The 22,987-nt window shown below is 38.9% G+C and overlaps 1 protein-coding gene, 1 non-coding gene and 1 pseudogene across 2 annotated transcripts in view; 1 reads left to right on the plus strand and 2 right to left on the minus strand.

Annotated features, from left to right (window-relative positions):
* Positions 1–5,907: 5,907 nt before the first annotated feature.
* On the minus strand, positions 5,908–6,013 carry LOC120888712 (U6 spliceosomal RNA). Its single transcript, XR_005732410.2, has one exon. It is a non-coding gene; the product is annotated as a U6 spliceosomal RNA (small nuclear RNA).
* Positions 6,014–7,077: 1,064 nt separating this feature from the next.
* LOC110596987 (large ribosomal subunit protein uL1-like) lies at positions 7,078–21,115 on the plus strand (annotated as a pseudogene).
* Nufip1 (nuclear FMR1 interacting protein 1) overlaps positions 11,260–22,987 on the minus strand; it is a 54,841-nt gene continuing 43,113 nt past the window's right edge. Inside the window, exon 11 of the mRNA XM_078015962.1 lies at positions 11,260–22,738. The gene's annotated coding sequence lies outside the window, so the exon portion shown is untranslated. The remainder of the gene's footprint in view (positions 22,739–22,987) is intronic.

Raw genomic sequence — 22,987 nt, forward strand, 5'->3', positions numbered from 1 at the left:
ATCCAGAGTCACCTTCCTGCTCTCTGAGCACTTGTTTTAGGCTCTTCTCATCCTACTCAATGGGCTCATCACAGGCTTCCCTGCATGGGCCCCTTGATTAGTATCTCGTAGTGAAACAGCCGTGTTTGGTCTCAGACTAGCGGTACCAATATCACTGGTGAGTTTGTTAATTCAGATTCCCAACTCTGAGACCTGCAGGAGGGAGGCCTGGGAATCTGAATCTTAACAAGCCCCTTCCTATAAATGATTCTGATGCCACTAGATTTCCAGAAATACAGAACTACAAGACTTCAATCTCTAAAAGCCCATTATCCCCAAACCCTCGGATCTCTGATTGGTTTCCATTATTCCCCTTCCTTGCTCAAAAGCCTGAAAAATATGGCTTCTGGCTGTCTGCTGTGTAGAATCTAAATTCCCTGGCCAGGCCTTCCCAGCCTTAGCACAGCTTGCTGACATTATCCTCTGGTGCCCCTCTTCAGAAATGCCACAGTCCAGCTTGTCTACCTGCTGTGCCTCACCTGTCCTTTTGCTCTGCCTGGTTCTTCTTTCCCCATCTGACCCCAAGTGCCAAGGCTAGCTCAGCCCCATGGAGCCACCTCACTTCCTTCCAGTCACAAGGCATTCTGTTTCTTCTGAATTCTAAATCACAAGCCTTTAAAAACTGGTAATGGGAGTTTATGCCTTGCCACCCTTATTAGTTATTTAATAGGAAAGCCTGTGAATAAAAATTAGATTCCATAATCCCCCTGGGAACCTAGTCCTGCACTCAATCATTCTCAACAAATAGTCCTTCCTTTTATCTAACTTAAATACTTCCTGTTGTACTTCTATGTGAAAGCTGCCACCTTTTCACCAGCAGCATGAACAAAATGTTCCTGGGAGGAGGGGAGAAAAAAAACGACGAATTTTTGAAGCTTAGCCAGACCAGTAAGTGAGCTGCATTTCTTTAGACACACACACACACACACACACACACACACACCACACAGCCTTCTTGTGTTGACACAAGGAACAGTTATTCCTGTTCCCATGCATCTAAGGCTGAATCTCTCTGGGCAGCTCTCCCATTTTATCCACCATTCGATACTGAGGGGGGGGGGAGCGGCTCAAACATATTGTACTTGCCAGACATCTACATTAGCCAGAGTCATGTGGGTGTGATTGAGGCCTGTGTTGGCCAGTTGTTTAGGATTAAGGGTGGTTTGCACTGCAATGCACCCAAGAGTCATCATTTATCAGGACCTCCAAAATAAGGACCCATTAAAATTCCACTCTCCCCAGGAGAGCTCTGCTCAGCACAAAGTCTCAGCCCGTGGCACCAAGTTAACCTCAAAACTCTTTTAGGTAACAGCACCTGCTCTGCTGATCAGGCAGGGTGAGTTAATCTTCATGGCCTAACCCTAGGATCAGTTTCTAAAATTGGGTCTGATCTCAAGAGGTCCCTGGGTGACAGAGCTTCCTCAGGAACTTGTTTAGATCATGTAACTCTGCTCCTCACCTCTATCCCAAACCTACTGGCTCCTATTTGTCCTGTGACTGAGGGCAAACATCCTTGGACCTCTTACACTGGGTCAGGAGCTCATTCTGTGCATCCTTGCTGTACATCAGGCTGGACCTATTTCCTTGCTTCCTCCCTGTAGAAGACTATGCTCCTTGATCATAGAGTTCCGATCTCAGTCTGTTATACCCCCAACTTATGTATAGTCCGGTGCTTTAACACATCTAACTACTTAATAAATCAATGTCAAAATTACTTCATTTCTTTGAAGACTTTCCTATAAAGTTCATTTTTTTCCCCACAAATCAGCACATAACAAGAGGAAACTATTCCTCAGCTAGGTAAATATCTTTCTTGACATATGGGCAAGAAAGTGTTTGAGTAATTGATCATTTGATTCATTCCCTTTTTTTCTTTTTTTTTAAATCAAGGATTGAACCCAGGGGCACTTAACCACTGAGCTACATCCCCATTGCTTTTTATTTTGAGACAGGATCTTGCTAAATTACTTAAGGTCGGCTAAGTTGCTGAGGTTGGCTTTGAACCTGTGATCCTCCTGCCTTGGGCTCCCAGTTTGCTGGGATCACAAGCGTGGGCCACTTCCCCAGGCTCATTTACTTAGTCATTAATCAATCTCAGAGGAATAGTCTTGGTTTCTACCTAGCACCTACAGGACAGAGCAACTAACTGACAGTCTCAGAGGGCCATGATTTTAAGATTTGAGTACTACAACATAAGACAAGAAACCACAACTCTGTCTCCTAATGTCCCTCACACACACTTTGTCCCATACCTTCTCTTCACCAGTCTGATACACAAGACATTGCCAGACCATGAGGGTACACATCCCCATTGGTTTGTTGCCACCAGGGCTCAGGCCTGGTATAGATGTGCTTTTCTTGTTTTGTTTTGTTTCTGCAACCACATTCAGGAATGGTGAGTCTTTGCATTGGCATCTTGAAATTTGCCCATTGGGGTAGTTTTTTCTTCCAATTTGCTCAAGTTTTGAAATCATGGTGCTCCAAGATCCTCAGTTAATTTTTTTTGTCCCTAGATACTAGGAAGAAATTGATTTGGAAGAAATCAATTTATGAGAGGTTAAAACTATTTGTTTCCTTTCAGGACTTCCCACCAGTACTTCTAAGTCGAATAAGTTTTCTAAACTCATTTTCTTTTTTCCCTGTGAGAAAATCAATCTCAATTATCATCAATGAATCCAAGGATAGGGATTGTGTCAAGTTCAGTGTTCATCATGGCATCCATATTATATTCACCCAGTATATGTTTGACAGTGCTTGACATAAAAATAATAGCTCTCACATACAGCGTTCACTGTGCCAGAAAATTCTGATTATTTTAATATAATAATTTAATTCTCACAGTGTTCCAGTAAAATAGGTACAAATATTATTCTCATTTTACAGATAAAAATGTTGAAACACAGTATCCACCAAATTACATTGTGTGCATGTTCAAATATGTAACAATCAATCCCATCAATATGTACAATTCTAATGTACCAATAAAAAATGTGGGAAAAAAAGGTGAAACACAGGATGGTTATATAACTTGTTCAAAGTCTGACACTTGAAAGTCACCAATGTAGGATTCAAATGCAGGCATTTTGTTCTGGAAACTGAACTCTTAATATATCTCCATATATCTTAATAAATCTGTCTCTACTACTATATATATTGCATAAAATAGGGAACTGTCACTAATAATGCCTTCAGCAACAATGACAGCATATATTCTGAAGGCTGATGACATCTTCTAGAGAGAATGAGGATGATGTTATGGGATTTTCTTAATTCAGTGAAAATACACATTTTGTGATCTAAGACTTCCTAGATGCTAATTGGCTCAGAGAAGTCATCTGCTCTGTCCCTTTTACTCATTTATTCATTTTCAAAAATATTACCTTCATTATGACTAGTTAAAAATAATATTATCCTCTATCAGCCTAGCTTAGCAAAACAAATCTCATTCTCCCCACCCCTACCCCAGTCTGAACTCAGAGAGAACTTAGCTAATGTTCACTGATTGCTGGATTGATTGATTCATGCAGTCAACAAACCAGGTCCAAAATATGTATGATGCATTAAACATTCTGTCCTTCCAAAGCTACAATCTACTTGACATCTGCACCAGTCCCTCAGGAAGCCTTTTTAGCTTTACCATGAAAATTTATCCAGAATTTGATCAATTCTCCCCATGCTATAGCCAAGCCACTATTTTCTCTTATGTGGATTACCAAGAGTCTAACTCGGCATCTCCCCTATTCTCAGCACCGTAGGCAGAGGGACCTTGTAAAACAAAGCAGATGGTGTCTTCTCTCGTCAAAACCCTCCAGTGGTTTCCCATCTTGCTCAGAATAAAAGTCTGGACTATGACGAACCCCACCTCCTGTTCACTATCGTCCCTGCTGCACATGCACTTTGCTCTAGCTGTACTACTCTCCTTGCAAGTGTGGGGAGGAAAGAGCTTCTAGACTGAAGGACCATCTTTACCCTTTGCTTCCTCACCTTCCTCAGGTCCTTAAGAAATCATCTCAGTGAGATGTTCCCCATCCACTTTAGCTAGAATTTCAGTAAACTGCCTTTGCCGGCTTTCTGTTTTCGCTTTAAAACTGACATTTGACAAACTATGTGTCTTACATATCTATGTTGCCTGCTGTCTTTTCTAGCAGTGTGCAAACAGTGTTTGCTGTTTTGCTCACTGCTCTATCCTGTCTTGAATGAAACTTGATATTCAATAAATATTGGTTGAACAAATGAGGGAACAAAGATGGCTACACAGGTGACTGCTTTCAAGATCTGCAAGTGGAATCAACAATAACCATTGAGAGGATGGAGAGGTGAAGGATCACTTCTGGTAAGGGTCATCATAGAAATATCAAAAAGGAGGTAGGATTTGAGCTGGTCTTTGGCAACGAGGAACTTTTGGGTAGGTGTAGCGGTGGAGAGAACGTATTACATGGAAGTGTAACATCAGCACACCCCAGGAAGAGGTCACTGTGAGACATGCTGGTGGGAGGTAGAGTGGAGGTTCCCAGAGAAGGTGATGTGGAAGCCTTAGGCTGGGGAAACTTTGCAGGAAACTCATGGAGCTTGGGTTTTGTGGATCAAGATTCCACACTGAGTCTTTCTTTTGCTTGATCTGTACATCCCATAACCAGAGTATTCCAAAACCACAGAGTATCAAATATCTGATTTGTTGACAGGGCATAAGAAAAGCAAATACCAGCATTTCTCATCAATTACACAGTAATATTGACTGACACTTGCTATTCACAGAACCTGTGTTATCAGCAAACTTATTGTTTCCCAAGAACAGAAAGGCAACTTTGATCAAGTATTTGGAGGCCAGGACTTCAAGCAATGCACATAATGAAGTTGTAAAAAGAAAATTCAAGAATGCATTGGAATTCCTCCTACAGTCAATATATTATGACTTCCCGCATACTATATACTCCTGTTAAGTTCATACCACTAAGACTTTTCAAACTAGGAAGCAAGCCAAGTAGATATGACTCTGAACCTTTAAGCTAATGTGATTTGGGAGGAGAACCATTCATTAGAACATGCTGTTAACTTCCAAGACGCTGATAGACAATTCCTTACCGCTGGAAACTGTTGAACAATAATGTCTGTCTTTGGAGCTGTTCTCTGGATAATAGCATTGTAGAGGAGATAGGGATGTACTAATAAGTACAGAGCAAGTCAACTACTGATTACTGGTCCCCAAAGAGTTGAATCTCTTCTTAGCAATCCTTTAAAATTGTAAGTTCCCATACCACATCAGAACAGTGTTCTCTCCCATTGCCTGTTCTTTTGGAGCCTGTGTTCTTCCATTGTACTTAAGAAACAAACAACAGCATTTTCTAGTGACCCTCAAAAAGCAGACACCCATCTGCATTGTTGTTCATCCATTTTTTTTCCCACTCTTTCCCCGGGTAAAATGCCCTTGTTAAAGCAGAGGCAGAAATACAAGAGTGAAGCTGTGCAGCAAGCAGATGGATTGGAACCCAGCAGCTGTAATATTCCTGTTGAAATCTATGAAGAACAGCCAAATAGGAAAGAAAAGTCTATTCTTTTTTTTACTCCCCTATCCCCATCCGGGTACTGGGGATTGAACCCAGTGGTGCTTTATCATGAGCTACATCCACAGCACTTTGTATTGTTGTTGTTGTCTCCCTACATTTTTTATTGGTGCATTATAGTTGGATATACTGATGGGGTTTGTCGTTACGTGTTGGCTCATGGCACATAATACACAAGATAACGGTGTGATTTGGCCAATGTCACTCCTCAGTACTTTTCCCCTCTCTTCTCACCTTTCATCCCTTAGTCTCTTTCCTCTATTGATCTCCTTTTTCCTTCCTAGCCTCCTCAGATGAGAGAAAACATAAAAATAGGAAACACTTCACAAATTTGCACGTCATCCCTGCACAGGAGCCATCTAGTCTTCTCTGTGTCGTTCCAATTTTAGCGTGTGTGCTGCTGATGTGAGCACCCAGAGCCCTTTTTATTTTCTTAGTTTGAGACAAGTTCTGGCTAAATTGCCCCGACTGGCTTCAACCTTGCAATCCTCCCTCCTCACCCTCCAGTCACTGGGATTAGAGGTGTGTGCCACCACACCTGACAGCAAAACTATTCTTTCAGAGCTAGTTATGGAGGGAGTCAGCATTTAAAAAGACTCAAAGGCAGCAGAGGAGTGAGAATGCCTTAGTGCAGGAAGCAGGGAAGGTTTCAGGCTTTGTCCCATGGACAAGCTGTGGGACTAGGAAACTGGAGGTGGGCTACTTAGAAGGGGGCATCCTACGGCATTGGTTTGGGATGCCTGCTTGGCTTTCTCTGGTTGATCCTAAGTTGGAAGTTGGGGCAAACTTAGGGAAACTCAGTTATTAATCAACTGCTGGACATTTGGGGCTATTACAGACATTACTGTTAGTTTCCTGGATTGTTACTGGAGCCAATATTCAGACTGCTGTGAGTAGGACTTTGAGCACGCTGGCTTCCCAGGATGTTGGTTAGAGGTAAAGGGCTTGGTTTCCTGGGCAGATTGCTGCAGTGTGGGTCACAGTTCTATTTTGGTGCATGGTTTGGCCATTGTCCACATGAATACTCAGGTTTTCATTCCCAAGAGGTCAGCAGACTCCCTGTATTCAAAGTTCTTTGCCCATTCAAAGCTCTTCCTCAGGACGACACACACTTGAGCTTCTCGTTCCTTGCTTCCACTCGCCAGGCAGGGCCTCTCACTTAAGGCCCAGCAACGCTGAAGCCTTCCTTCATTTTTCCACTCAAGGTTACAGCCCTCCTACCTTGTTTATCTATTTGAGCGAGACCTCTCCTTTACATTTAAAGCCACTTCAAAATCACCTCCATACTGTTACAGATGGCAGGACATCCCAAATGTTCCAGTTCCCCTTCTCTTTCTACAGTGTTTACATGCCATGTATTTATTTACAAGGGCACTCTGTATCATATGATATTAATATAAATGACAGTGACAATGCCCATTCCAGGACTGGCGAGGGTAGTGACACATATGGAGAGGTGTTTGGTAAATGGTTCTGAATGACTGATGATGAAGAGATGCCCCCACACAACAGAGCAATTCCAGCAGACCAGTCAGAAGAGTCTCAGGTGACCTAGGGTCTGTTCATTTCTTTTGCTATAAAAAATGATAAAGTCTGGTTCAATCCCCAGCACCACACACACACACACCAAAAAGTGGCAAAGTCTCTCTCTCTCTCTCTCTCTCTCTCTCTCTCTCTATATATATATATATATATATATATATACACATACACACACACACATACGTATTACATGTAATATATGTTACATATACACAGAAAATATAAATATGTAGAAAAATTTGCATCTGCACAAAACAGGTAGATACTTTTGTCATTATTCTCTAAATAATACATTATATTCTATTACAATATATTTTCTAATATAACATATCACCTAATATGATATATATTATGTTATATAACATAATGCAATTATGTATAATATATGATGTTTATTATATATATGATTTTGTTATATTATATATTAGGTGTTATAAGTAATTTAGAGATTAAACTTTACCAGAGGATGTACATAGTTTATATACAAATACTCTGCTGTTTCATATGAGGGACTTGAGCATCAGATTGGGGTATCCATGGAAGATACCCTCAGATACTAAGGGGTGTGTGTGTGTGTGTGTGTGTGTGTGTGTGTGTGTGTGTGTATAGAATATACATATGCATTTTATCCAGGTACTAATTTAATAAAATTATCACTTATGATAACTATTATCTAAAATCCCCATGGCAATTGCAAGAATGAAAACAGCCTTTCACACTCACATTCAGAATTACAAAATAATCTGGGTAAGTATAATAAAGGCAAAAACAACAGAATCCCATAATGACATAATAAATGTATCATGAAACCTGGATCCAGATCATCTTCTGGAATACCCTAGATCTGACGATATATCATGAAAACCTGATGTGGCCCAAGCTATTGGCAATATCCCAGGATCATCACTATAATCAAGATCCATTCAATTAAAATAAACGTGGTTTTTTAAAATTAAAGCTGTCCATTATAAAACCTTCAAATACTTTTATGGTTAAAGTCAGTTATTGCTATTTTTAAATGGCAACAAGACACAGTAGGGTTTTGTTGAGATTTTTGTCCAGTTTATCTGGGCCTGAATTCTGGATGAAAAAAGAATGGTCAGTAGGGCCATTATTGACAAAATCTTAAGAGTGTAACACTACTCTGTTAATTTGACAAGTTCTGGGTTTTGCTCTTTGTCCTCTTTCTCTCCTCTGAGAAACTTTCTTGAATACAGAAACCCATCACCTCTCTGGAACTCAGCCAAGGGCTAGAGGAAATACAAATAATAAACACCACTGCTCATTTGCATCAGGATTTATAGCCTATAAATCAGCTCATATACTGAAGTCATGTGGGCCTCAAATTGCACGAGAGATATAATCAAACATCTGTCGTATTTTCCCTTTAAAAATATATCAGTCACTATCAGGGTGGGGTATAGACTTAGGAACCTGTACACACTCTATGAGAGCCCATAAAATTGCATGCAATCCATCTAATAAAGCTGCCACTGGGCCTATATCTCCCTGGGGTTATAACAGTATGCTTCTTCCTGCCTCTTCCAGGATATCTTGTAAAATAGGCCAGGTAATCACCTGTGGTGCCAAGTAATAATGCAGGATTTCCAAGTCAGCCGTTCATGGCTATTCCTTTCCCTGACCCAAGAAAGATATTAAGTTAATGCTGGAGACCTTTCAGGAACTGCCCACCTGCTTCCCAGGTCATGAATCATTCTTCCTCCTACCTTCCTAACCTCTAGTCAAACAGGCTTTTTAAAATCCTTGTTGGTTATTAATGTCTTCAGTGATGCTGGAGTGGGGACTCTAGTCCATGCTAATAGGAGGCACTAGAGGAAGAGCGGGAAGCTGTGGAATTCCTGTTCCTGAGAGTGTGACTTATGACCACAGCATCTCATCCTAGCAGTAGTGGAGGGCTCCACCACCAGCAGTTTCTTACAGTTATTCCAAGTTCTAAAACCAGCCTCATCACTGCCTCCCCTCACTCTCCCTGCTCAGAGACCCACACTAACTAGCCAGAATGCCCTCCTGAGAGGTCTGAGTTCCAGCTCCACAGTCTCACCTTTATGATCCTAAAGAACCAGGACCAGCCAAGCAGGACCTTGCCTAACCCAGAGGTCTGGATCTCAGCCCTACAGGGCTCTGCTCCCAGCTGCTAAGTGTCAAAAACTCCTAGCTTCATGCTTTTGTTATCCCAGGCCTAGGGGTGATTAATGTTTCCTATCATTCTCACTTATGTGACGTCTGAGTGTCCCCCTTTGTCTTTTCTTTTTCCTAATACCTGGTTAACAGTTCTTTATAAAAGTTCTGTTAAAATTCTTGTGATTTCTGTCTCATAACTGTGTTCAGTACAAGTCTAATTAATAAAGGAATTCTTTCTATCTGGTTTCATATCAACAATTCTTTAAGAACACAGGGGCTGGTTGATGTATTCCAGGAAGACTTTAATTGTATCTATTAATTTATGCTACAAGAACTGGTCCTCAATTTACTAAGCTCAGAAATTGACCATGTCAGCAAATTTGTCCTTCAGATCATTGCCATAAGGAAGGAGACATTCGTGAACCTGCATGACTGCAAATTATAATAATACTAAAAGTTATATAATACTAAAAGATCCCTGTGTCAGAGATAAAGGATTTATTCTAGCCAGCATATCAGCATTATTTATACTGGTTCCTTGAGCTCTGATTTGCACTCAACATGGTGAAGAGGGATAGGTGATATCTGTGAGCTGAGTTAGAGCAGAGTACCCCTGATCTTAGGGAACCTGGATCTTTTATAACGGGCAGTAAACATGCCAGCCCTAATCTCCACAACAGCCACTTACTCTCTTTTCCTAAGATATTTGCTGTATGAACATCCTTGAAAAGAGTCCAGAACAAAGGAAACATAGGAGACCCTGTCTGCCAACATTCATTTGAGCTTACATGTGAACCTAGAGCAAGGATAATTCAATTGCTTGTGTTTATACACCAGGGATCTCTATAGAAACTACCTATAGTAGTTTTAGTGCCTTTGCATCTCTTTGAATCTAGAGATTTCTAAATCACAGGAAATTAATCCATTTTCTTATTAATATTCTGAAAATGCACACACTTTATAGAGACAGAATAGTTTAGATATTGGCCAGAGCAAGACTTGGCTAACAATATTTGTATATCTAATATATATATATATAAGTTTTTATAATCTTAACAAAAGATATTGCCCTAGATATTTGGTAGACCAAGATGAATGACCTTCTAGAGCAATGTAAATGTGAGATCAGAGTTGATGCCTGAGATATATAGTAAGCACTCAAAAATCAGTAGTTATATTATAAAGGACATGGCAAATAACAGAAATGAATTTGAGTATAGTTGTATAAAACAAGGAATTTACAGGCTGGGGTTGTGGCTCAGTGGTAGAGTGTTCAGCTAGTGCGTTGAGGCCCTGGGTTTGATCCTCAGCACCACATAAAAATAAATAAAAACAAAGATATTGTGTTCAACTGCAACTAAAAAAATTAAGGAATTTACTACAAACATGACATACTATCTCCTAGAACACAAATAGAAATGTAAACAATTTTGGAATAGCTAACACTATGTTTGGATATGGTTAAGTGTCTCCCAATGCTTCTTGTGTTGAAAGCTTGGTTCCTACTGTGGCAATGTTAAGAGGTAGTAGAACCTTTAGGAAACTGGGGCCTGGTGAGAAGTTATTAAAGTGTCTTGTTGGGGGCACAAAAAGATTAAGTTAGTTCTCATGGAACCCTGAGTTGATTATTGTGAAAGAGCTGTTACAAAGAATCACACTTAGCCACTCCCCAGAAGCTCTGGCTTCCAGTCTCACCAGGTGATCTCATTCATGTTCTCACTATGATGGCATCTGCTACAATGTCCTCACCAGAGCTTAGCCAGTGCTGATACCATGCTCTTGAACCCCCAAACTGAACCACATCCCCCTTAGGAACTTTATTTATGTTGTTCAACTTCAGGTATTTCATTATAATAACATAAAATGAATACACCAACCCTGCCCTTGCTGCTCTGTTCATAAAATATGGCATCATTTCCCACTGCCAGGCACAGTGCTTGAGACCTGGAAAACTAAAGGAAACACACACAGATAGTTATTTTTTTCTTTTTTCTTTATTTTAAACATTATAAGGCACAGAGCCTGCAGTCTAATAGAGAGAGAGAAATCAAAATATCACACAAATAAATGTAATCTGAAATGGTAGTAACTGATGAGAAGGGCAAGTGAGGGGCAGAGTAAGTATAAGGAGGACCTGACCCATTTAGGAAGGTCAAGAAAGACTTTCCCAAGGAAGTGATGATTGACCAGAGACCCAGGCTTAAACAATAAGACAATAGGGAAAAGGAAATAGCTTTCCAGGCATGAAAAAGAGCAAACACCTCCTGGCAGGGAAAGTATAGTGAGGAACCATAGCTGAAGCTCAGAAAGATTAGATGACCTGCCCAAGGTCACAATAAAGTCAAAAGAAGGTCAAAGAACAGGGATTTTAATCTAAATCTTCGCAACTCCTGGGCTACTTTCATTATACTACCAATTTCCTCCATCAGCAAAGATGATCTTTCCACTCAAACCTTCCATCAGAGATCTATCAATTAACACTCACTCCAGAGGAAAATTAAATCACACAGTAGAACATGAGGGAAAAAACAAAAACAAAAAAAGGCAAAGGCTTGAGCCATGGAAACTAAAGTCTTTACAATGGAATTCAGCTTGCTGTTTCTTTGTTGAGTGTGGCCAGGAGTCTTGGGAATGGTCCACGCTAGTGGTTTTCAGTGTGGTCCCTGGACCGCCATCATCAGCATCTCTTGGGAACTTCTCAGACAAGCAAATTCTCATGTCCTGCTCAAAACCCATGAATCAGAAACTTGGAAAGTGGGACCCAGCAATCCAGTGGGGGCTATGGATTTTATTTAGAGACAGGGTCTGAGTTGTTTAGTGCTTCGCCATTGCTGAGGCTGGATTTGAACTCGCCATCCTCCTGTCTCACCTCCCCAGCCACTGGGATTCCAGGCGTGCACCCAGCACAACCTGTGTCTTAACAAGCAAGAGCCCTGCAAAGACTTCTGCCATACCCAGTGGCCTACATCAGGGCTTCCCAAACCTATCTGGTCATCCTAAGCACCTGGGGGAACTTGTTAAAAATTCCTGAGCTACACTCTCATATCTACAAAAACCAGATATAATTTCCTGGGAACCTATATTCAGATTATCAGACTGGTTTTGTCACCACTGGTGTACACTGAAGTAATAGTATTTCTGACATAGTAAGCAAATAACTTTCAAAAGCTATTTGTCCTTGTTGGGTAATTAAAAGTAATAAGTATTTCGGGTTCTACAAGTCAGACTGAGCATATAATTTGATTGCTATCTTCTTAGCCCTCGGATTTTAAAACAATATCTTTTAGAAATTTCCTATTTGGACCCTTACTGGTAAATGTCTCCTTGTCTAACAGGCTTATGTTATCATGACTACCACAAACTGTATGATATCTAATAAGCACTGACCAAATATGTAAGTCTTGTTATTTTAGCTCCAACCTAAAAATCTGTTCTTGAAAACATCCCCAAGATTTAAAACATCAAAAAGAAAAGTGTTCAGTCTTGTAATACAAACACTCAGTTTAGCATTATTTTTTTCCTGTTTCTAGAATGAAACAGATTTTCTGGAAAGAAATAGTTTTTCTATCATAGTAACTTAGCATTGATTTAAATAAACATACAAATAAGTAAGAGAGATATAATGTTTATTTATTTTTATTTTTTGAGATTGAGTCTCACTGTGTTGCTAAGGCTGACCTCCAACTTTTAAATTAAGTAATCCTCTTGCTTCTGTCTCCCAATTACAAGGTACATGCCAACCCCACCAAGCCAACATTATGTTTAAAAAAAAAAAAAAACAAAAAAAACCTTCCAGAGCTAAAAGAAATGTTACTATCCTAGATTTATTTCCAAGCAACACATTTTCAAGAATTTTTCTGTATTAGAATTTTCCTGGATTTGTGCAGTTCATATGCAAATAGTATAGCCTGGTCTCTCACAGGTAATTTTACATTTCAGAAATTCTTAAGAAAAATAACAATATAAGACTCATTTCCACCATGATATAAGAGGGTCACAGACCCAAGGAAAAAAGAGAAAACATGAGTGGTCACTTAACTTTTTTTTTTTAATAATTCTTTTTAAGTATTTATTTTTTAGTTGTAGGTGGACATAATATCTTTATTTTTATGTGGTGCTGAGGATTGAACCCAATGCCTCACGCATACTCTACCTCTGAGCCACAACCCCATCCCTTAACTTTTTAAAAATAGGCCTAATTATTGGTTCAAATGTCTTCTGACAGTTTGGTGGTTAGGGCCAGCAATCATGATTATGTAAGATCTCAATTTGTGCTGATACCACTCCAATAAAACAAGCAAGCATTTTCTGTAGTTTTAAGAACATGAAAAAGAGCATAGGGAAAAGAAAAGTTACCTTTGATTAAGTTACTCTGCCCCTGATGATATCAAAAATTGCTTAATTGAAAAAATTACACAATAATGGTTTATTTCCTAGGCTAGGGATATAGCTTAGTTGGTAGAGGACTTGCCTCGCATGCACAAAGCCCTGGGTTCTAATCCCCAGATCGATCTCTCTCTCTCTCTCTCTCTCTCTCTCTCTCTCTCTCTCTCTCTCTCTCTCACACACACACACACACACACACACACACACACACACACACACAAAACCTAATGGTTTATTTCCTATGGTAGGGTATCAACATCTTCAAAGAAAAACAGAACAGCAGAAATCCTTCTGTAGAGCACAAAACCCAGAAGGCAGTACTAAGAAGATAACCCATTTTACCTGTAGAAATAAGAGGATTAGAGAAAAAAAAATTGCTTTAGGCCCTCTTCTATAAATAGGAATTTAAAAAATGGTAACAGATTCCTATCTCATGCCATATGCAAAACAGATTAAAGACTGAAATTCAATATTACAAAAGTGTTAGGAGGAAAAAATATAATGTATTTGGGGATGACACCAAGATTCAAAGCCATCAAAGAAGCAAACAGAACCAACCTTACCATTTGTTAAAATACTAGCAAGAGATTAAAATATTTCACAAAAGATTGAAATCTATAACAAAGCGAACAAATTAAAAAGAAAAAGACAAGCAACCCAAAGGAAAATAAAGGTTTAAAACAGACAATTCACAGAATATAATGGCTAATAATAGTGATAATGTGAAAAAAAAATATGGCCTTACTCATACCAGGGAAATGAAGAAAGAAAAAATTAAAAAACCCTTCTTTCACTGACAGAGTAGCATCATTACTTTATTTGCTGTTGCAGGTTCTCATCCCTCGTAGGGTCATCTAAATATTATTACCAGTGTTAAATTTGGGAAGACCAACACTGCAGAGTCCTGCACTGTTGCTCTGAACTTGGGGCTGCTGAGTGGTCCCGCGCTCAGGGCAGGGGTATTCTGGAAGGAAAGAAGCACCTCCCCATCCAGTGCCACATGAGTTATGGAAAGGGGACCTGGACACTACTTGGTCCTTTTTTCCAGTCTCATATCATCCTGAAGCACAGAATGGCCAACCCCTAATAAACTGAGGAAATACTTAAATGCTACACATGACATACTTCATGCATCAGCAAAGCCAATCAGATCTGTAATGCATTGGTAAGAGCATGAGCAAAAAGAAATTCTCAGGCACTTGTCAAAGAATAAGTTTCAAAAAGTCAAAATTATAAAGTATGAACAGGTCAAAATATTTATTTAACTTATACCAAAGGACCCTCCCAGATAACAAAAAATGACACCACAAAAGGCCACTGGAAGATTATGAAGTGAGATGCTAAAGTGGTTAACACCCTACCAGGTTAAAACACTGTAACCTCTTTTCTACCAGAGAAGAATAGATAATTATTTGCAGATTCTTAATATTGTATAAGCTAACAAGTAGTTTTACAGAGTCTGGGCCTGGATTGACAGTAAATCATAGCCAAAAAGTGTCAGTTAATCACTGGATGGGTTTGTTGGACACAGCTCTAATATATGGTTTCTCAACCATTTTGGTTTCAGGATCCCTTCATGCTCTTAAAGATTATTGAGGATATCTAATCGTAGAGCTTTTGTTTATGTAGGATAATATCCTACCAGGGTAAAAACCATTAGAAATTAAAATTTAAAAATTAAACATATAAATTTACTTAAAACACAATAAATCCATTTACATATTAACATAACATTTAAAAGAAAATTCTGCTTTCCGATACAAGAAATATTTTTGTATCATATCAGGGTTTTTCAAATCATTGGGATTTCTAAATAACAACTTGTAATGACAACAAAATCACAGATGTGACAGACACTATAGCAAGGATAATCAATTAGCTAATGTGTTAGTCAGCTTTTTGTTGCTGTGACCAAAATACCTAACAAGAACAACGTAAAGGAGGAAAAATTTTGGCTCCTGGTTTCAATGGTCAGCAGGCTCCTTTGCTCTGGGCCTGAAATGAGGCAGAATGTAATGGCAGAGGGGCATAGTGGAAAAGCTGCTGTACTCATGGTAGCTAGGAAGGAGAGAGGAGAGGAGAGGAAGCAGGGGGTCCCAAGGGCACACTCCCACTGACTTACTTCCTCCAAGTATGCCCCACCTGCGTGCTTTCCACCACCTCCCAGTAGGCCACTCAAATTATTGATCCATCAAATGGATTAATCTACTGATAAGGTTGGAGCCCTCATGGTCCAATTATTTCCTAAAAGCCCCATGGTCCAATTATTTCCTAAAAATTATTTCCTAAAAGCCTCATGGTCCAATTATTTCCTAAAAGCCCTAACATTGCTGCACTGGGGACCAAGACTTGCGGGGGGACATTACAGAGCTAAACCATAGTGGCTAGTAAGCGTACAGTTAAAGCACTAAGTGTATCTATCTGTCTGTCTCTCTCAAACACACAAATCCTTAATCTACCACTTTAGAAAATTCTAGAAATAATGTAATAATCAATGACACTTTCCATTAGCTAGTATTCTGATGACATCATAGTTTACATAGCCTTTGGAAAACTGTTGTGCAGTAATAATGAGATTGAAAAAGGCAACTAATGCCTTAGAATTATGAAAAGTTTTAATTTCACAGAACCCATAAAGTCTTGGATATATACCCACAGGTCCCTAAATTACACTTGGACTACTATTATTCTGTGTGACATTGAAAGGACATGCAGTAACTCATTTTATATATTTCAAGTTTTGGTGCGTTTTAAAAATATATCTTTAATGAGAATATAATTTGATATAGCCTATAAAAGCCACTTGACTTTCGATCCTAAGACTCTCCTACAGAAATACACATACAGTGTTTCACTGTACATTCAGCAGGGATCACTGTAGGATAATTAACACTGAAGAAAAACCAGAAATTGATTTCTCCACGGGGAATGATTTAGAAGGTAAAAGCAGAGTTCAAAGACAGCTTCAGCAACAGTGAGGCGCTAAGCAACTCAGTGAGATCCTGTCTCTAAAAAAAATACAAAATAGGGCTGGGGAATGTGGCTCAGTGGTTGAGTGCCCGTGAGTCCAATCCCTGGTACCCTCTTCCCCAAAAGTAAAAGCATATACATACATGTAATGCATATATGCTGTTATGGTTTAGATATGAGGCATCCCCCAAACTTATGTGAGACAATGCAAGGAAGTTTAGAGGTGAAGTGATTGGGTTATGAGAGTTTTAGCTTCATCAGTGTGTTAATCTGCTGAAAAGGATTAACTGGGTGGTAATTATAGGCAGATAGAGTGTGGCTGGAGGGGGTGGGTGCCTTTGGAGTATTTATTTTGTCCTTGCTAAGCAGAGCTTTCTGATGCCATTTCCCCAGCTGCTTTCCTCTGCCACACTTTTCTGCCATGATGTCCTGCCTCACCTTGGTCCCCAAAGAATAGTCAGCTATCTGTGGACTAAGACCTATAAAGTCCAAAATATTTAGGAGTCCAAAATAAACTTTTCCTCCTCCAATTGTTCTTGTCAAGTCTCTTGGTCACAGAAGTGGAAAAGGTAACTAAAATATGCACACACATATGAAATACTGTCAAGTGAAAAAAAATGTAAAGCAGCATCTGATGATTTGTTTGGTTAAAAACAAATTTATACACACATATTTAGACACTTTTAGAGTTTAAAAGTTACACTGTCAGTATCTCTGAGGAATATGATGGAAAGGGAATAAGAGGGGGCAAGACAATTTTCACTTTTTCTTATATACTAGTGGATTATTTGAGTTTTTAGAAAGAGCATATTATTTTTGTCATAAAAAAACCACCTAAACTAAAAACAAATGTTATGGTTTAGATTGGAGGTGTTTCTTCAAAGTTTGTATGTCAATGCAAGAATATCCAAAGTGAAATGATTATGAGAGCTATAACATAATCAGTCCCTCCTAGTTGGATATACTAACTGGGGAGTAACTGTAGGCAGGCAGGGTATAGCTGGAGGAGGTTGGTTACTGGGGACGTGCCCTGGAAAGGTGGCTCTTCCCTGTGGCCCCTTCCCCTTTGTCTCTATCTGCCATGTCCTTCCATCATGATATTCTGCCTCACTTGGGTCAAAGCAATGGAGTCTGCAACCACAGACTTCATCTCTGAAACCATAAGCCAAAATAAACCTTCTCTAAGTTGATCTTGTCAGGTATTTTGGTCACAGTGACACAAATTTACACAACAAAGAATTAAGAGACATAATAACTAGATGCAATATATTATGTTACACTGAATCATCAAAAAGGACATTCATAAAAAACTGATGAAATGCGAATATAGTCTGTTGAGTTTTAAAAACTGCACTGAGATTTCATCTCACTCTAGTCAGGATAGCAATTATCAAGAATACAAGTAATTCTTGGCTGGGATTGTAGTTCAGTGGTAGAGTGCTTGCCTTGCACATGTGAGGCACTGGGTTTGATCCTTAGCACCACATAAAAATAAATAAAATAAAGGTATTGTGTCCATGTCCAATAAAAAAAAATTATAAAAAGAATACAAATAATACTAAATGTTAGCAAGAAATGTGGGAAGAAAGGTTCATTTATACAATGCTGATGGGACTACAAATTGGTGCATCCATTCTGGAAAGCAGTATGGAGGTTCCTCAAAAAACTTGGAATGGAACTACCATTTGACCCAGTTATCCCACTTCTCAGCATATACCCAAAGGACTTAAAATCAGCATACTATAGTGACATGGCCACATCAATGTTTATAGCAGCTCAATTCATAAAGCTAAGTTGTGGAACCAACCTAGATGCCCTTCAACAGATGAATGGACAAAGAAAATGTGATACATAGACACTATGGAATATTACTCAGCCATAAAAAGGAATGAAATTACAAATGAAGAGATTCAGTCTGGATTAAAAGAATCCACTACCTTTCTCCTTTTGTTCCAAGTCCCTTGCATTGACATATTTTAAAAGAAATAAAGATCAGGGGTTGTAGTACATACCCAGGAAGCTGAGGCAGGAGAATCTCAAATTCAAGGCCAGCCTGGGCGATTTAATGGAGGAACCATAAGCATGATTAGAATACCTAGTTTTGAGAAACTTCTGTGAATTTCTCAAAATCATTCTCAAAATATTGTCCCCCAGAGAACTGTATCAGGATCAACTGGAAATTTATTAGAAATTCAAATTCTTGGGCCATATCCTAAAGACTCTCCTGAATCACTGGCTCTGGGGCAGGAACTTGCAATCTAGGCTTGAGCAAGCCCTCCCAGAGATTCAGATGCACATGAAAGTTTATTGACCCCCATAAAACTGACTGAACTGACAAGAAATAAGAGGTTCAACCCAAGCTGGCCCTGGAGATAACAATTAACAAAGTTAAAGCAGTCCAGGGACACTCAAAGCTCAGTAGATTAATTGATGAAAGCTGGAGATCTATAGTTGAGTCAAGTCCTAACCCACCCCACCTTCAAAACCAAGTGGCGGATGGAAGTGGGACATGGCTCTGCCAAGAAGAGTGCCATTGTCAGAATAAAGCCCTTTATATTTTGGCAAAGATATAGGAATAAAGGTGAAACAAGAGCTCGATCTTCTGCCAACTCCCCATCTGGTATCTTCAAAAAGTCTGCCACTTAATAAGCCCTCTTTCTCAGTCAAGGCTAATATCTTCAGGAGAAATGCTGGGAAAACGCATGTCAACTACCAATGTTAATTAAGTGAATCTTGGCTAAGAGGGGACAACAGATAGCTGTAAAGTTAATTAATAAGTTGAGCAAACAACACTTGACAATAAACAGGGAAAATAAATAATTCAAGGAATAGAAAATAATTTGAAAATTCTGATTGATATTCTGAGATGTAAGGATTCTACATCCATGAAAATAGAGGAACAAGAAAGCAATCTTGAATATTTAAAACATATTCCTAAACTTAAAACAGAATAGGAAAACTGAATAATAATGTAATAGCTATGTCTAAAAAGTTAATTAGTGAGCTAGAAGATAACATCTGAAGAAATATCCCAGAACAGAGCAAAAAGAGCAGACCAAAAAAAGAAACAAACAAAGTGGAGTGACAAAAGATCAAGAGGTCTCACGTATATATGCAGAAAAATAAAGTAGATAAAACAAGAAAATGAAAAAGTCATTTTTCAAATGGCCCTTAATTCAAGAATGATATAATTCTTGAGATGAAATGACTGAGAGTGGGGTAAGCAGAATGAATGCCAAATGTCCCACATATTAGACACATGTTGGTGAAATAGGATTCTAGGCATAAAAAAGAACATACTAAAAGTTTTTCATGACAGAAAAATAAGTTAATTATCAATAAATAAAGAAGAAAGATCATCAGACTGGTATATGATCTTAATCAGCAATACTGGACACTAGCAAACAATGGTGTTAGACCTTCAACATTCTGAAAGGAAATGATTATAAGCTTGAATCTCTAAACTAAAAAAATTTTCAAATTCAGGATTCAAAATCTAATTGCTTGAAAATATATTGCAGCAAGCCAGGAAATTAATCCTGGATTGCAAGAAAAAGCAAGTAGGAAACTGTAAAACTCAGTTGTCCAATAAATATTTAAACAGAATGTTAACACACACACCCACACCCCTCAAGATAATAGATTGATCTGAAATTAAAATCCCTCATGATTTCACTAGAAGAAAATGTCTGGGAGATGGGTAGAAGTCATAGCAACTGGTAAATTCTAAACATTAGCAAAAAGGATGATCACTAAAGGAATAGCAAAAGGTTATTTCCAAAGCACAAGAAGGAAACTGAGAAAAAAACCAGCACCCAATCAAGCCAATTATATGCTGAAATAAAACAAGCAACAGTTATTACAGCACAAGGCACCACAAGCACCAAAGTGCCTCTCAGCCCTGTACAAAGTTGTGCAAGAATGCCTGCTTGGGACCAGCACAAGTACTAGAAGATTTTGGAAATGGTGGAGCTGCAGACCAATATGAAGAACTATGACCCCCAGAAAACAAATGCTCCCGAGTTACCAGATGGCTGACGTCCACTCCCTATCCCAAATTCTCCACCTGTGTTCTGGGGCCCAGAAGCAAATGATTGAAATCTAGGCTGCAGACACCCCAACATGGATGATAACAAGGCTGTGGTCAAGAAGTATCATGCCTTTCTGGCCTCAGAGACTCTCATCAAGCATATCCCATGAATCCTGGACCCAGAAGGCTGGCCGAGTCCAAAACACTGAGGCCATGACAGTGGATGAGGTGAAGTCCACCATCAAGTTCCAGATGAAGAAGTGCTCTGTCTGGTCATGGCTGTTGGTCATGTAAAGATGACAGAGAGTGAACTTTTCACTTGTGTATGATATCCACGCAACTTCGTAGTGTCACTGCTCAAGAAGAGTTGGCAGAACATCCAGGCTTTCCACGTCCGGAGCACTCACAGGGAAAGCCCCAGAGCCCGTACTGTAGTACAGCCTAGTCAATCCTACTGCTACCAAATAAGCAAACGACCAAACAAAAAACAAATACAATCTATACAAAATAGAAAATAATATGAATGATTTCTAAAATTATAGAAATAATCCAAGCATTTCAAGTATTTCAATTAATATAAATGGATTGAATTCCTCAGAGATTCTGACATTAAACTCTCCAAAAGCTATTTTGATTACATTAAAAAACATACTAAGAACAAAGGAGAGTACTTCATAGTTATAAAGGCACAGCTCACCAACAGTCATGTAATACTTTCATATTTCAGAAATCAATTGGTTAAATCAGTGTTAAAGTTTCAAAAACTAGTAAGCTAAATCCAAGATACCTTTTATCCAAAATCAGACATAATATCCTCTACTCTCTAAAACACAAGATATTTACAAATATTGATCATCTATTCCATAGAGTCATACAGACTATATTCTATCCACTTGGAAATTTTAAGTGTATTTTAAAATAATTCCTAGGTTACATATAAAGGAAACTGAATCTGAAATTATTCCTTAGAAACAAAGCACAGTCTACACAGCCAGTGTCAGCTGTAGCCAAGGCAGTAAGACTCAGGAGCATTTTCAGTCTTAAACGTATTTATTAAAAAACAAGAAATAAAGAGAATAAAATTGTCTATAGAATATACCTTAAAGCAGCACTTGTCAATCTCTCTAGAGAGAGAGTGGTTTGTGTAAGTAGTCCATTAGCCTGTGAATTCATTTGTCAACTCTAAGCCTATGGAATTTGCAAGCTAAGCAAGGATAAAACTACAGACTACATCACAATTTAGAATATCAACTCAGTTTGTAACATTAGTAGGTCATCCTGATGAGATGAATTGGGTTGGGAATCATATCACTGAATACATAAAAATGAAACTCGAGCCAGAGGCAGTGGCATAGGTCTATAATCTCAGTGGCTTGGCAGGCTGAGTCAGGAGGATTGCAAGTTCAAAGCTAGCCTCAGCAACTTGGCAAGCCCCTAAACAACTTGGTGAGCTCTGTCTCAATACAAAAAATAAAACGGCTGTGGTGGTAGCTCAGTAGTAAATTGACCCTGGGTTAAAACCCCAATCCCCCAAAGAAAGTAAAACTGAGTTCTTGAAGTCAGGCAAGGCCTTCCTCACTTTTATACCTTTAATGCCGGCATGGTGGGAGCACATAAGTAAGTGGTAAACAGTTTATAAGAACTGAATTAATATACCAGGCAGATAATTTTCCAAAATATATGGGTTTCATTCATTGGAGGAGCAGGAAGAGACAGATTAAAAGGTCTGCAGAGTGGTTACAAGACTGGGAAACAATGACTAAAAATGAATCTTAATCTCAGGTCTGTAATGTCGCTAGTGTTACATGCCAGGCATACCAGGATTCTGTGGAGAACCTCACGAATATAAAGGAGCCTGCCTGAGAGCTGGGGTCAGCATTCTTAGTTTTGTTTTGTTTTCCTGGCAGCAAGACTTATGAACTTCAATAATCACAATGTCATATAAAATTAATATTCAACTAGGGGCTGGGGATGTGGCTCAAGCGGTAGCAAGCTTGCCTGGCATGCGTGCGGCCCGGGTTCAATCCTCAGCACCACATACAAACAAAGATGTTGTGTCCGCCGAAAACTAAAAAAAATAAATATTAAAATTCTCTCTCTCTCTCTTTAAAAAAAATAATATTCAACTATAATAACAGACAAGTTTTAAAAATCTAGCCTCTTTTAGCTATATGTCAAAAGGGTAGAATCCAGCTATAGCTAGCACAAAGCTAGAACATATGATCAAATTCCCTATTATAAAAGACAAAGATCTCAGCTTTCACTTACTTAAAAAAACTTAAAGGCTTCAATTACTACCTTCATTGGAAAATTTTTA

Source organism: Ictidomys tridecemlineatus, chromosome 6, assembly GCF_052094955.1.
Source record: "Ictidomys tridecemlineatus isolate mIctTri1 chromosome 6, mIctTri1.hap1, whole genome shotgun sequence".
In the NCBI taxonomy this organism is placed as follows: domain Eukaryota; kingdom Metazoa; phylum Chordata; class Mammalia; order Rodentia; family Sciuridae; genus Ictidomys; species Ictidomys tridecemlineatus.